This window comes from Natator depressus, chromosome 4, assembly GCF_965152275.1.
Source record: "Natator depressus isolate rNatDep1 chromosome 4, rNatDep2.hap1, whole genome shotgun sequence".
Taxonomy (NCBI): domain Eukaryota; kingdom Metazoa; phylum Chordata; order Testudines; family Cheloniidae; genus Natator; species Natator depressus.
The window spans coordinates 73,484,965-73,500,764 of NC_134237.1; the positions used below are offsets into that span (position 1 = coordinate 73,484,965).

The following is a 15,800-nucleotide window of genomic DNA, read 5'->3' on the forward strand; positions in this document are numbered from 1 at the left end:
ATTCCAGCTTCACCTCGAGCATCGACACAACACGGGAGGCAGCAGTCACCGGTTTTAAGCTCTTACTCAATTGGCTTAGAGTTGAGCTCCAGGGGCTGTCTCCAATAGTGGGAGAGATCACTGTATCTCACTGGAAAACCACTGCCCATCATAAAACTGGGCCACCCCCAGACAATAAGGTGTTGTCCCACCACAATCTGCCTGATTCAATGGGTGCTTGAAGCTTAGAGTTCTGTAACTTGACAAGAGGACTGTAACGAATGCACCAGGCAAACCGAGCAAGAGAAAGAAAATATCCTTAAAGATAGGATGCTGGAACGTTCGCACCACGACAACTGGATATCTGCGGACCTTCAACAGATCAACGATGCATGTAAAACTGCTGTGATCAATGATGAGCTGAAATGACTCAATGTGGATATCACATCCCTCCAAGAAACACAGCTAGCATCAAGTGGATCTCTTAGAGAAAAAGACTACACATTTTCCTGGCAGGGAAAAAGCACAGAAGAAACATGAGAGCATGGAGCTTGATTTGCCTTCAAGAATTCACTTCTGGGGATGATTGAGCCATCTACAAATGGATCAGAGAGAATTTTGGCACTATGTTTGTTCACATCTGAGGGCCCAGCCAATTTTGTGAGTTTGTATGCCCCAACACTCTCCTTGTCTTCTGACATAAAGGACCAGGTCTATGACTAGTTGAACACCACCACCATCAAGATTCTAGGGAACTTTAATGCAAGGGTGGGAGCTGATCAAGAAGCATGGACCAACTGTCTTGGTCAACACAGAACTGGTAAGATGAATGGAAACTGTCAGAGACTGCTAGAATTTTGTTCCTATTATGACCTCTGTATAACAAACTCATTCTTCCAAACAAAGTCGCAACACAAAGTGTCTTGGAAACATCCCAGATCTGGCCACTGGCACGGATCTTATCATCACAAGACATGCCAACCTTAACATCATCCTCATTACCCGCAGTTATCAAAGTGCTGCTTGTGACACAGACCACTCTCTTGGTCTCAGCAAGATTAGACTTAAACCAAAGAAAATTCACAGATCTAAAGTAAAAGGATGTCCTCCTATTAACCTCAGTTACATAGTGGACCAAGAAAAGTCACAGCAGGACAAGAACATACTACAACAAGCCCTTGACACCAGTGATTGTGCTACAAGCACCCAGTTGATGTGGGAGCAACTGAAGAACACAATCCATGATGCAGCTCTGTTAGTCTTTGGGAAGAAGGAAAACAAGACCAATGACTGGATTGACGTATTCCAGTGTGTTGACACCAGTCATAGATGCCAAATGCACAGCCCAAACCAACTAAGAGACCCAAACAAATAAATCTTACAAGCATTGAGAGTGGCAAGAACCAAGGTACAACAAACTGCTCAACGCTGCACCAATGTATATTGGCTGCACTAATGTGAGCATCCATGTAGAAGCTGATGCAGTCAACATCAGAAACATGTATGATGGGATCAAGAAGCCTTGGGTCCAACTTCAAAGAAGAGAGCCCCATAGAAATCAACAACAGGGGAAACAATCAAAGACCACATCAAGCAGATGGATCACTGGGTAGAACACTACTCTGAGCTTTACGCTCATGAAAATATTGTTACAGACGCAGCCATCAACGCCATCAAAAGTGTGCCTGTTATGAATCAACTCAATGATTAACCAACTGTCAAGGAGCTTAGCCTTGCCATAGATGGCCTCCCGAATGGAAAGGCCCCCGGAAAAGACTGCATACTGTCCGAGGTCATAAAATGTGAAAAACCTATTCTACTGCAACATCTTCATGACTTGCTCTGCCTGTGCTAGAAAGAAGGTGAAGTACCACAAGAAATGAGAGACACCAACATCATCACTCTCTATTAAAACAAGGGTGACAGGAGTGACTGTAACAACTATTATGGCACTTTCCTTCTTAGTATTATGGGAATAGGCTTTGCCTGAGTTGTCCTGAAAAGTCTTCAGACCCTTGCAAACAGTCAGATAATGTGGCTTCAGAGCTGAAATGTCTACTATCAACGTGATCTTTTCTCTGAGACAACTACAAGAGAAATGTAGAGAACAAAAAAAGCCCCTCTATATAACCTTCATTGATCTCACAAAGGATTTGGACTTTGGCAGTAGAAGTGGACTATTCACACTTCTAGAAAAGATTGGATGTCCCCCCAAGATCTTAAGAAAGACTCGATCCTTCCATGAAAACATGCAGGGAATACTATGAGGGCTGACCCTTATACAAGCCATGAAGAGTGAGAGGGAAAGGGAATCTGTACATCTGTTAGAGGAAGGCACTGTTTGGCCTTATGTTATTAATGTGGGCAGTAAATTACATTTGCAGCTACAACAGATGTGTTGCACTTTTTAGTTCAGATTTGGACTTTTAATCACCGTGCACTTATTAGAACAGATGTTGGCCAATGACAACAGACACATGTGCATTCTTAAAAAGTGAGACAAAATAACCACCCAGAACCTTCACATGAAAATAAAATAAAACAAATGTATATGTATAGCTTGATGGCTTTAATTAATTGAAAGTGATCAAGAAACAGTATAATTTACAATTATGGTGTACAAAAACCTTCGGGGGAGAAATACTGGGAACTAAAGGACGCTTTAATCTAGCAGAGAAAGCCATAACAAGAACTGATGGCTGGAAGCTGAAGCCAGACAAATTCAAATGAGAAATAAATTTGTAACAGTGAGAATGATTAACCTTTAGAACAAATTTCCAAGGGAAGTTGGGGATTCTCCATCTCTTGATGTCTTCAGATCCTTTCTGGAAGCTATGGTTTAGCCAAACACAGTAAAAATACAGCCATTGCTCCCTCTGTAGTTTTCCAGGAATATTCAGTACCTCACAGGGGAAAGAAAAGAGGCAATGCCCTAGCCTCACAAATGGAGTTTGGGGAGTAACCTGCACCCCAAAATGGACATAGCTGTATGTATACTTCCCTGTATGTGTAGCTATGGGAGGTAGTCTGCCTTATTCCAGAATGCCTCCAGGTATTTCCCTGGAGTGCCGCAGGTCAGCAGCACCTAAAACTATGGGCTGTGCCTTAAGGATATGATCTAGGCAATAAGAAAAGGAGTACTTGTGGCACCTTAGAGACTAACCAATTTATCTGAGCATAAGCTTTCGTGAGCTACAGCTCACTTCAAGCTCACGAAAGCTTATGCTCAAATAAATTGGTTAGTCTCTAAGGTGCCACAAGTACTCCTTTTCTTTTTGCGAATACAGACTAACATGGCTGTTACTTTGATCTAGGCAATGAATTCTGAACTATTTATCCTTAAGAGCAATGCAAACTGTTGGACTGGACTACGTCATCCTGAAAAGTTACCAGATTTATGCATGAGCACTTCACCTTGCATTCTTGAAAAAATGAACATGAATAGTGCATGGGCAGTGCTGTGCTGCACAACTTAATGCAGTGTGCTCTAGGGTAGCATAATTCTTTTTACAGGAACAGAGCTGGTAATTAAACTGGACCATGAACAAGCGCTGGGATTGGAGTTGCAATTCACTTTCACATAGGTAATAATAGACTATTTCAGTTTCTAAAGAGATTAAGAAAACTATATTTGGCAGAAGCATGGATTTGACTAGACTTCTGTAAATAACTTTTATTGTTTGGGTTTGTTTTGACAAAACATATATTAGAAATGTACACTGTTTCAAAGAATAAAAGTATTTCTAAAAATATTCTGAATATTAAGAGCCAAATTCTGCTGTCAGTCCTCATAGGTTAAAACCAAGCAGTAACTCTTTTTGCCCCAGTGGAAGTACTCTGAATTTAGACTAAAATTTCTCTCCCACTTTAACCTCAAATATCACGAGTCATGTGTTCACTTTCCTTCTCTGTATAACATGTCTGATGAAGGATTAAATACTGTTAGAAATCCAAACTCTAACTGTATTTCAGGCCTATTACAATGCCTTTAACTGCACATTACATTATTTCTCCATGAAAACTTAGCTTCTACCATTGAGTAATACATTAATTCCTTTGTTTGTGTTAAAGATCTATTAAGTTACAGCTATAATCTTCCCTTTTGGCATAGAATGAATTGCTAAAGCTTGCACTTAAAGAGGAATGCTCCTATTTTTACCAGAATTATTAGGATGATTTTTCCCTCTTGCATTATGTTTATTTTATTCTAGGACTGTCCAACAATTTAAAAAATAATTGAAATTAATCGTGAGATTTAAAAAGTAGTCCCAATTAATCACAGTTTTAGTTGCACTGCTAAATAGTAATAGAATACCGATTTAAATTTGTAATAAATATTTTGGATGTTTTTCTGCATTTTCAAATACACTGGTTTCAATTACAACACAGAATACGAAGTGTACAATGCTCACCTTAATTATTTTTATTACAAATATTTGCACTGTACAAAATAAAATAAATAGTATTTTTCAATTCACATTACACAAGTACTGTACTACAATCTCTTTATCATGAAAGTGCAGTTTACAAATATAGAATTGTTATTATTACTTTAGAGCTTACAAGTCAAAGCATGAAAGAGTATACAAATGTTTAGCATATCTGGCACATAAATACCTTGTAACACCCGCTGTAGAACAATAAAGAGATTGCAGTACAGTACTTGTATGCAGTGAATTGAAAAGAAAACTATTTCTTTTGTTTATCTTTTTTCAGTGCAAATATTTGTAATAAAAAAATATAAAGTGAGCACCATCCACTTTGTATTCGGTGTTGTAATTGAAATCAATGTATTTGAAAATGTAGAAAAACATCCAAAAATATTTATAATTTAAATTAGTATTCTATTGTTTAGCAGTGTAATTAAAACTGTGATTAATCACAACTTTTTAAATCTAATTAATTTGATTTGCGTTAAGTGCTTGTGTTAACTGTGATTAATTAACAGTCCTATTTTATTCCAAAATCCTCAGTCCATTGTTTACACATTTACATACACAAGCAACAAAAGCTGTCAACTAAATTGTATTAGATGGGAACACTGAGTTAGGAACATCGTTAAATTGAAAATCAGAGGCATTTTTGATGTAACATAACCAAGTTTGTCACATTGCAGAGCATCTTACTTTTATTTACAGACTGGAAAAAGCAGATCACATTCACAATGCATCCTTATCTAAGAAAAGAAGGAATCATGAAATGGAAGTGCAAATAGGTGGAACCTTACAGCAGTCAATTCTGTTTAGAAGAACTAAACTCGGTCTACTTACAGCTAATTCCCAGGGACATTGTTATGTTCTGATATTTATATATGGCAATTCTGTAGTCCAATGTATTTCTGAAATTTCTACACATTACAGGAAAAAGCATCTGAATTTAATTTGTTTCACACTTTTTTTAATGAAATCTCCACTTAACATAATTGAGATAGAATATCAAATACTTTTAGTTTTCTAAGGCAGAAAATCAAATGTTTTGTTCAGTTTTCTTTTATTACTGAATTAATTGTCTGTGTTCACATTTTTCTTGTGTGATTAGATGTTGAAAACTGAGTGGGCAATTAAGGGTTAGCAAGTAGTGGGGTGTATTACCGTGAGCCAAAAAATTGGTGTTTGAGCCCGTGGTTTTGTGTGTTCAGCAGAGTTATGAATTTAAGGTTATGTCTACATTACACACCACTGGCAGCAGCATGTAGTGTATGTGTAACTACATGACATAGTGAAAAGCTCGGAGTCCACAGGGCGTATAGCTTCACATCATGGAAAGGCTCTGGCAGAGAGGAAGTAGAGGGGGCAGGCTGCAGCAGCTCCCCTCTGCTGGAGTCTTTCACTGCGGCGAGGAAGGGGGGCAGCCTTTCCCTGCTGCCAGAGTCTTCTCCTCTAGCCGGGAAGGGCTCTAGCAGTGGGATGCCAGTGGAACATTACACTGCTAAAAATAGTAGCATAGACAGAAAGGCAGGGCCTCGGCAAGTGGAGAGCCACGTATGGTATGTACTCAAGTACGTACACACACCCTTCAGGCATGTCTTTACTCTACTTGGCTAAGCCCTGCCTCACCATCTACACTGCTGTTTATACTGGTGCTAGGGGGACTATGCACTGCAAAAAGAAGGGCACAGTGGAGATACACCCTAAGTTCTCAGGATTGCCTTTTGAACATGTTATGCTGGTTTCCTTTGAGGATGAGTACTGAGAAATCAGATATGGAGTGATCGCTTTGTGAAAAATGTTTGCCAGTGGATAATATGGTGTTTTTGTCTTTTATTCTTTTTGTGTGAGAGTTCATTTGAGAGCATAGTGATTGTCTGGTTTTAGCCACACAGTTGTTGGGTCATTTGATGCACCGGGTGAGGTACACCATATGTTGTGATGATTCATGGGTCCTACACATGTTTTTGAAAAGTTTGTTGTTGCAAGTATTGATCATCATAGCAGTGGAGATATGTCCACAGGTTTTGTATCTGTTGGAAGGTCTGGTGCTGCTTTGAGTTGATGTGTCCTGGTCTGTGGGGAGCTTGCGTCTGATGAGCATGGTGAGACTTGGGGTTGTTTGACTGCCAGAAAAGGGTGTTCAGGAAAGATTTGTTTCATGGTGTGCTGCCCATTAAATATAGGTTGTAATTGTTTTGGGATACCCCATATAGGTTCCAGTGTGAGGTGGTAGGTGACAAGTAGGGGATTGTGTTCACTGGGAAGGGGGGATTCTGTTTTGAAGCAGGTTCTCCTGGGGTATATGGTTGGCCCTTCCATGACGCAATCTACTCCTCTGGAATGTCATTGTTTAGTGTAGGTGGTTTTAAGTGTGTTTGGGTGTATATCCTATATTTCCTCTTTGAAGCAAATTCCATGATATCTAAGAAACAATGGGGAAATAAGGCATACAAGTGTCTGCATGAGAAGCTGGCAAATAGGCAGACTAGGATAGCATTATTGCCAGAGATGAAGTGGTAGATGATGGCACAAGAGACAAGTGCAGTGAAGTAGGTTAAGCAGCATTGTGAAGGGTCATGATAATGATGACAAAAATTTATGGTGAAAGAGAGGGAATCATTGGTGTGATTTGGATGACATGATTAGAGCAAAAAGAAGAAAAAGATGATTTCAGCAACTGAATTTTGAATGGCTCAGAGGTGGGGGCAATGTGGTGATAGCAATCAATCTGTGAAAATAATAAATTTTTCCATCACTGGCAATACTGAAAAGAAAAAGAAGGAGAAGAAATTTAGATTGAGATTTTAACAAAATTGAAGGAAAACTCAAAACAAAGTCATTTTGAATTAAAAAATGAAAAGTTTTACCTTTGGAATTTTGGGGGCTTTACATGAAAAAGTCAACAAAACTGACATGAATTAATGAGGCATTTTGGTATTAATGAATATGCATTTTTTGCTGAAATTAAATTGACTGAAAAGTTTAACGAATATCTAGTTAGAAAGACTTGAACGGAGACTACACTATTCAAGATAAGAGATTGTGAGGGACTGCATGGGAAATTTAGGCATCTGAACTGAAAGAAAAGGGTGGATCCAAAAGTGTTAAGGGAGAAAGAAGGGTCAAGAATTGGACACAGCCTGGATCTGAACAGTGAAATTGAGGGAGAAATTGATGATGACATGCAGGTTATAGGCCAGAGTGACAAGGAGTAGATATGTGTTGTCAACAATGACATAATGGAGAAAGCAAGGAGGGTTTTGGAGGAAAGATCAGGAGTTTAGCTTTGTCCAAGTTAATGTTTAAGCTGACAGCAAGACATCCAGCTGATATCATAGACAGGCTGATATTCAGACGTGGAAGGAGGGAGACAGATATGCAAGTCAATCAAACATAAGGATGTTGGCTGGAACCATGAGTGGATGCCATTTCTCAGAGAGAAGAAAAAGGGAATGAGAGGGCCAGAGGTGGAGCCCTATGGTACTGCCATGGAGTGGGAGATAGAGGAGCAAGACCCACCAAAAAAAAAAGATAGACTGTGAGATAAAAGAGGTAGGAGGAGAATCTTTACCACACAGTTCTCTCAGACTCCATCCTTCATCCCTCCTAGTTTGATTTCTGCCATCTGCACTCCACCAAAACTGCTCTTACCATAATTTTCATTTGACATCGGCTTGTCCAAATCTGAGGGCCCCTACTTTATATTTATCTTCCAGGGCCCCTCTGCTGCTTTTCACACCATTAGTCACACTTCTAAAATCTTTGCCAATCTGGCCCTTGCAAAGGGTTTGGGGAGGAGGATGACTATGACTAGTCACTGCTCTGAACCAGTCAAAGCTGGCCAGACATGGAGACAGGGTAACCAATAGCAAGTGTGAAAAATTGGGACACATTTTTTTCTGGGGGAGAGGGGATGGTTGCATATATATAAGACAAAGCCGCTAATATCAGAACATCTGGGACCCTACATGGAGAGGCCTTTAAACAAACGAACAAAACAAAGGTGGCTCCAGCAGCAGCACATCCTGGCAGCTTCAGGATATAATGCACTGTCCACAATGCAGACTTAAGACACACTGTGTCTTAATGCCAAAATATAGTCCTTAAATTAAATTCTCCATGTCTGTTTCCCCATTTTTTAAAAAAATGTAATAATACCAAACTCATATGGGTGTTGCCCGCAAAGCTCTTTGAGATACAGATATGGAAGTGCTATAGAAATGAAAATATTTTTTTATTCTCAGTGGCTAATAGCAGGTTTGTAGGTTGTAGATACAGACTAATCTGATATTAGATACTCTATTAACATATGTATGTAAATGAGTGAATTTGTTTTGCAAAGTAACTATTCTATTTTGATGTTTAACTGGAGTAAAATGTGCAAACCACAATGCTAAATAATACAGCATTTGTTTGCTAAGGCCAAACTTGGCTTGGTATGTAAAAGGATTGATATAATCCATGTCTTGTCACTTAACAGAAGATTGACAGGCACTTAATTGGCTGTAAGCTGTTGTTCATGTTTGGTTTTTTATTGTCCTTATTAGAAGAACCTTTTCAAACTCAGTAATAAATTTAATTTTCCTATATAAATGAGAAAGTGTAACAAACAGCGAAAAATAGCAAAATATTCTTCTGCACAAGAAGTTGTATGTATTATTCCTTCATGCACTGGCAGTGATAGTAAGTTGATTTTATAACATACGCCTTTTGGTTCCAGATGACCAAGCCACGATAACCTTTTGCTATCAAAACTATCAGTTTTATTTTGCACTTTGTAACATTAATAACTTACTGCCTGGGTAAGTAAAGTAATCCATTCAGCTTCTGCTAGGACAAAGAATCTTTCCAATATTCAGTACAATGTTTCATATTAAAGCTGTTTTAATTGTGACACAGATACATTTAATACAGATGAAATATCATTCAAAATACACAAAGGTGAGATCTTATGTTTTCCTTTCCTGAGATGTTCCCAAACCTTCTTCAGAATCATTGTTCCAAAAAGTTTGTGTGTAGGTAGAAGGCAAATCAGCTGGGGCCTGATTCTTTGCTTAGATTGTAAGCTCTCTGAGATAGTGACAGTCGTTTTGTTCAGCACCTGCCATGAGATTCTGGTTCATGAGTAGTGCTCCTAGGCGCTATGACAATATAAAAAATAATTCACAGCTTTGTACCTTTTGTAGCCACAAAGTGGGGGTAAAAACTGAACATTTTCATTAGTCAGCACCCACTTAGGAATCATTTATTTATCTAGCTTTGGGTGTGCTTGTGTATAATTTATTCTTCATAGTCTGCCTTAAATGTTACTGAACAGAATGGCTGCTGTCCACCCACAGCTTCCCCCACCCCCGCCCCACAAAAAAAAAAAAACCAACAACAACAACTAGTTAGTACTTACTACCACTGAAATTGCCTCTCAGGTGGAACTCAGCAACCATCTGTAACCAGGGAAAAATTAAATCTAAATGAACCACAATATTCCTCTCTGTTTCCCTTTTACAGGTACAGGTTCTTGGACTTGCTATCAGGGTCTATCACCTGAGGAAGCAGCTTCTGTGTCCCACCCTCCTTCACAAGTGTGGTGTAAGAAAGAGGAGGATAGGACAAAAGTTATGTTTGAAACAGGTAAGTATTCTATTAAGGGTTGATTACATGAAAGGGGTAAGGGGAAAACCATAAGCAAACACATAAACACTCAGCAAACAGTGGACTGCAACAAAGGAGCTTGAAGCTCAGGCCCAATATACCCCTCCCTTGGCAACAAGAATAAAACAAATCAAATCCCCTGTATAGCCTACTGCTAATCTAATGTCATCTATGGACAGGTCAGATGGTAGTTAGTAGTGAGTCCAGGACCTTCTACCCTCGGGCCAAACGCTAGCCTTTGGGGAGGAACACTGGATCTCGGCTGCTGGATGGTGACAAGCTGCTGGGACCGAAGCTGCTGATGGACCAATGGACCCTGGATGGCAGGTAAGTTGTTGGTATCACAGGATCCTTCATAGCTCTTGATCCGGACACTCGCGTGAAGCCCGACCACACACAGCTGCCTCCTGAATGGACAGCGCCGTGGTGACATGGCACAGTTCCTTATAAGGAGTGAGTGGCGGAAAGTTCTGAGGGAATGGCAGTTACAAGGCAGTTCCCACTGGTTTGAAATGGCCCTTCACACCACAGCTTTGGTGCCTTAATTTTCCCACCTTTAGGGACAAAATGGAGATTCGACTCCATTTTGAAAAGTGCCGAAGTCCATATTGCTGAGGGGAAACCATATAAAAACCTTACCCTAAACATTTTAAATCACTTCTAAATCACTTATATACAAAACCACCAACACATTCTGTGCCAGGAACAGTTTTTAGATCAGAATATGACGAATATATTCTCCAGCCAGGGTTGGTTTTTAAGATAGGTGAATATAATTACAGAAGATATTTGGCAAGGGCACAAGGATCAAACACTTCTAAAATTACAAAATGCCATAGAATTCTAACAGCCATAAGTCATTAGGGACTTTATTTTCACTATTTTATTAAGAAATCGATTTATCGTGCACTAGCATCCAACATGTGCTGGGCACTATACAGGCATAGGGGAAGAGGCATTATCTGCCCCAAAGAAGTTCCTTCTAAAGCATGTTTCTAAAAGGTAACATGTCCTGCAGCACTCTGTCCTCTAGAGCTTTGCTGAGACATTGGTTCAATGCTGAGTCAAGGTTGGTCCTTATGCAAGTAAATACCTATTTCTATAAAAACGAATTCTACATTGGTGTTGAAAATATTGATATTTTAATAAGTTGCAGTCCACTTAAAAATAATTTCACAGCTCTGGTCATGTTTATTCCATCTGTTCATCCACCAAGAGCTTATTATTGTCTGAGTTTTGCCTTTTCCCAGATACTGCCAGTCTAATTCACAGATTGCATTTTGTGACAGAAAATGTTTTTAGCATTCATTCAGTGCATTTTATTTCTGATAATGCTTTGCAAAAAGCTGCTATGAAACTCTAGAGCAAAGTTTTCTTTCATAAATGTAAACTTTTTTCATTTTGTTGTTGTGATCTGATATACTGATTGTGTGTGGTGTCCTGCAATTTGTATATGGGCACATAATGCATGACTATTTGGATCATATGTGACATGTATTTATTGGTCTGTGACTTAGTTTGTTCTTTGGGACTCACATGGCTAGTACATGATGTGTAATTTTTAGCAAAACTTGGCATAATGAAAATTCAGATACTATAACATTATCTAGAATACATATAATTTTTGCGGGGGTGGAGGGAGAAGAGTCAACATCAGTCTCCCATTGACTTGAGTGGATTTTGTTTTGGGACCACGGAGAGGAAAATTATGTACAAATGTAGTAATTTGCAGAAATCTGTAAGGAAGACGACTTTAGGGAGAAAACAAGATATAATGCCGGTTGTTGCTAAGTGATCTTTCTTGGTGAATTAAGGATAGGGTGACCAGATGTCTCGATATTATTGGGATCGTCCTGATATTAGCGGCTTTGTCTTATATATGCAACTATACACTCCCTCCCCTGAAAAAAAGTGTCCCAATTTTTCACACTGGCTATCTGGTTACCCTAATTAAGGGACTGGAAAGAAGCTCAAGAATATGGCTCAAAGGTGTCATGGTATTTAAGAAAATTAAAGGAGTCCATAATTCAACAAGTTATAGTAGAGCAGCACTGTACTGCATCAGATCATTGTTGCCTATTGCAGCACATTATTATGCTATAGCTCCCATTTTTTTAAGTCTGAACTACATCCTTTCATATAGCTCTTCCAGTTTTTACACTTCATTGTTTAACAACCAAGGAAGAGGTTCTGCACTCGGCTGTCCATACGTAGTTCCAAGAGCAACATTTTCTTGCAAGAAATTAAATTCACTTAGACTTTTGATGAAAGTTAACATATCAATCTGATAAAGATATCAATGTAAAGATGGTTATCTAGCTCACTATTCTTTTATTGCTATCCATCTGGACATTTCAGTGTCCTGTACTAACTCTTTATCTTTGCCTCAACTCCCCGATCCATCAGCTTTTCTCCAACAGCATATTTGTAACTTCATTCAAATGCCTCATTAGTTTTCAGAACAGTTTCTCCTAATAATTCTATTTATTTGTCCACAATCACTCATGATTATATCATATACCTTATCATATACCTAATTGCTTTCAGAACTAACGTTCAGTTGAAGAATTGAAATTATTTTATACCCACTGCATTCTGCTCAGTCAGTGGTGTAGGACATGTTTTATTGATCTGTGAATGACTTTGTTTTGTTGCATTTTTAATAGGCTATTTTATGCAAGACTTCAATGTGGAGCTATTATTTACAGGTGCAGAGATGTCTTGTATTTAATTTTGTCCCATTAGCAATTCCCTGTCATTATTATGGCACTACAGAATAAGCCCATAAAAATAAATATGGCTGTGAGTTATTGTAGGATGGCTACTTCTTTCCCACACCCCCAGTCATTTAGCAGCCTATACACATTTTCCTGCATTACCATTTCACATAGGGACATTAAATAATGGTGTGTCCTGAATACTTCAGGAAGACAGACAAGACGCCAGGAATGTGATTTAACTTGGCCACAATTTAAATGTTTAGTAGTTCACCTGGGAACTAGCTGGCAATAAGTCATGCTTTCTTTGTAATCTATACCTCCTGCTGGTGGTGATTTCCCCACCTATCCATGCCACCTGGACCCCACACCATTACTGTGACTCCAACACCCCCACACATACCCTTTATACAGTGGTTAAGGGGGAAAGAAGGAGCTGCTTACTTGCTGTCCCAAACATTGAGCTCCAGCCCCATTCCGCACCTTCTCTAGGAGATGCCTTTTCCTAATTCTCTTCCAAATCCAGTTTGTCAGGAAGCAGGAGCTCCTACTGAATGAGCACCTGCACTGGTCACCTGCTAAGCTGTAACAAAAAGAATTTTACAACCTAACCTATCACCAGGCTGCTGCTGAGAGGAAGGTGAAAGATCTCCACCCAGACAATGCCTTCCCAGTTGCGAACAGTTAACTAGCATGACACCCACAGAAAGCCCCCCACACCCAGTCCTACTCTAATCCCAAGTGGGGGTGAAGGGGAGCTTTTCTTTCCAGCACAGAATGACACCCCAAGCATGGGGAGGAGGTTCTAAGCCCTCCCCTAGGGTGTGTGGGGGCCAGTAGGCTTATGCTGCACCCTTGTGTCCAACCAATCAGCCACAGCGCAACCCCCTTCTCCCCCTGCCCACTACTCAGGTCCATGAGGAGAGGATGGGGACTGCAATCCTTAAAGGGACCAAGGGTTCTCTTTTCCCTGTTGGCCCAGAAAAAGCCTCTAAAGGTGGGGGGAAGTATTTACTTGAAAGTGTGCATTAATATTTTACAATAGCCAAACTTGTGAAAGCTGCAAAATGCTGCCAAAGATTTCATGACCATCAACCACTCCAACAGGCTCACCAAATTTCAAAGCAGTCTAAGTAACCATGGGGATTTTAGATCACTTACAAGAGTCTAACTTTAAAGTATATAAAATGGCAAGAATGAAAACCTAGGCATTTTTATGTATTGGCACATGCACACTGTAAAAACTGTACATTTGCTTAAATACCATTCTCAGTTTGGGGCCCTCAACATTTTAATGGGCACCATGCACTACCTTGGGTAAAACTCGACAGACAGACCATTGACACTCATCACATCAATAGTCTGATCTCTAGCTGTGTGCAAAAAACTAGAAACTTTTTGAAAAATGGCTATATTTCCCTGAACATATATCTTTGCTACCATCTAGCTCAAATGACTCCAAATTTGGGTCACTAACTCTACCCTGCTGTGATGCTGACAGGCCAGCAGGTCAGAGTCATAGGCCAATTCACTTGTGTGTGAATATCAAATGCTGTGTATTACTTAACTCAAATGGTTCAAAGGAAATGTGAATGATATGGTCTTCATTTATCTGTAACCTATTGAATGCTATCACAAAACATTAGGTATATCCCTGTACTTAATTAACCCTACTTCAAAAGTGTGTGCTAGAATGAAGATAATTATTTACCTGATGAAAACTAATGAAGGATTGTTTCAGGCTATTACATTGTGTTTACATCACATTTACCAGTCACAGGAGATTGGTGCCTTGGAAATGTAAAAGATTGCTATCTTCAAAGTCTGGGTCATTGTGTTTGACAATGGAAATTCATAAACTGTTTGCATTTAATTAACAAAGGAAGAGCCCATGCTGTGAATAAATATGCCTGCCAGATTGCCTTCTGTGGAAAGACACTATAAGAATGGATCCAGGGATTGACCCTGTATCGCTGAACTGTTTTGGATTCTTATAGAGTGGGATACTGAACAAGTGGATGGAGATCCCCAGAATTACCCTAGGTAACCCTGAGAGACTTATGGAAAACTAGCAGATCACAACATCTCTGTCATTTTGGATTTACAAACTTGGACTTACCTGTTAATTTATTTTACCTGCTTTAACCTTTAACCTCTCAATAACTTTCTTTCTCTTAGCTAATAAACCTTTAGTTGGTTTGCTAGAGAAATTGGCTTCAGCATTCTGTTTGGTGAGATCCAGAGTACCGACCTGGGGTAAGCGACTGGACATTTGAGAGTAACCTAATGTAATGTGGTATCTTATACAGTGACCAACATCAAAAAGTCCAGTTTGTCTGGGTGGCAAGGTAGGCTGGAGAGCCTAAGGGAACTGTTTGTAACTCCATCATAGGACTAATATAGTGATACAGGTGTGCACATTTGTTCCTGGTTTGGTGAAATCTAATTATACCACCCATTTGGGGTGTCTGCCCTGTTTTCTGACAGTCTGACTTCAGACACTCAGACACTCCAGGTAGTGTGACACCTGCATCCTCCTGAGGCACACAAGTTATCAAAGGAATCTAACATAGCACGTCTGGAGCCACTGCATCCCTTCTCATGTAGAGTACTTAACTCCTATAAATTCAAGTGAAAGGTGAGTATTTTTCAGACATAGTCTGATCTCATGCGATATCCTGGGATGGAAAATAGAAAACCAAAATCTGACAGACTCATTTCCCCTATCATTTGTGTGTACAACCCTGCTGCCAGTGACACCAACAAGGACCAGATTCAACCTGTTTAGGAACTCTGTTCTAAAAAAATAAAACTATGGCTGAAGTCCCCACCTAGAGCCATATGCCAGCTTCTGAATCAGGGAATTTGAAATAAAACATCCATGTTCACCTTCCAGGCATTTTCCCTGCCTACAAACGCTCAAGAGTCCCCTGGGAACATGGAACATGAGTATCTTTTTGTTTGGGTTTGAAGACAATCAAAAGGAACAAGAAAACCCAATTTTGAATAGAAGAAACGGAGAAAG

At 39.5% G+C, this 15,800-nt stretch overlaps 1 long non-coding RNA gene across 1 annotated transcript in view; it reads right to left on the reverse strand.

Moving 5' to 3' along the window:
* The window catches only part of LOC141985880 (uncharacterized), a 175,554-nt gene that overhangs the window by 159,496 nt on the left and 258 nt on the right, over positions 1 to 15,800 (reverse strand). The gene's annotated exons all lie outside the window — the stretch shown is intronic.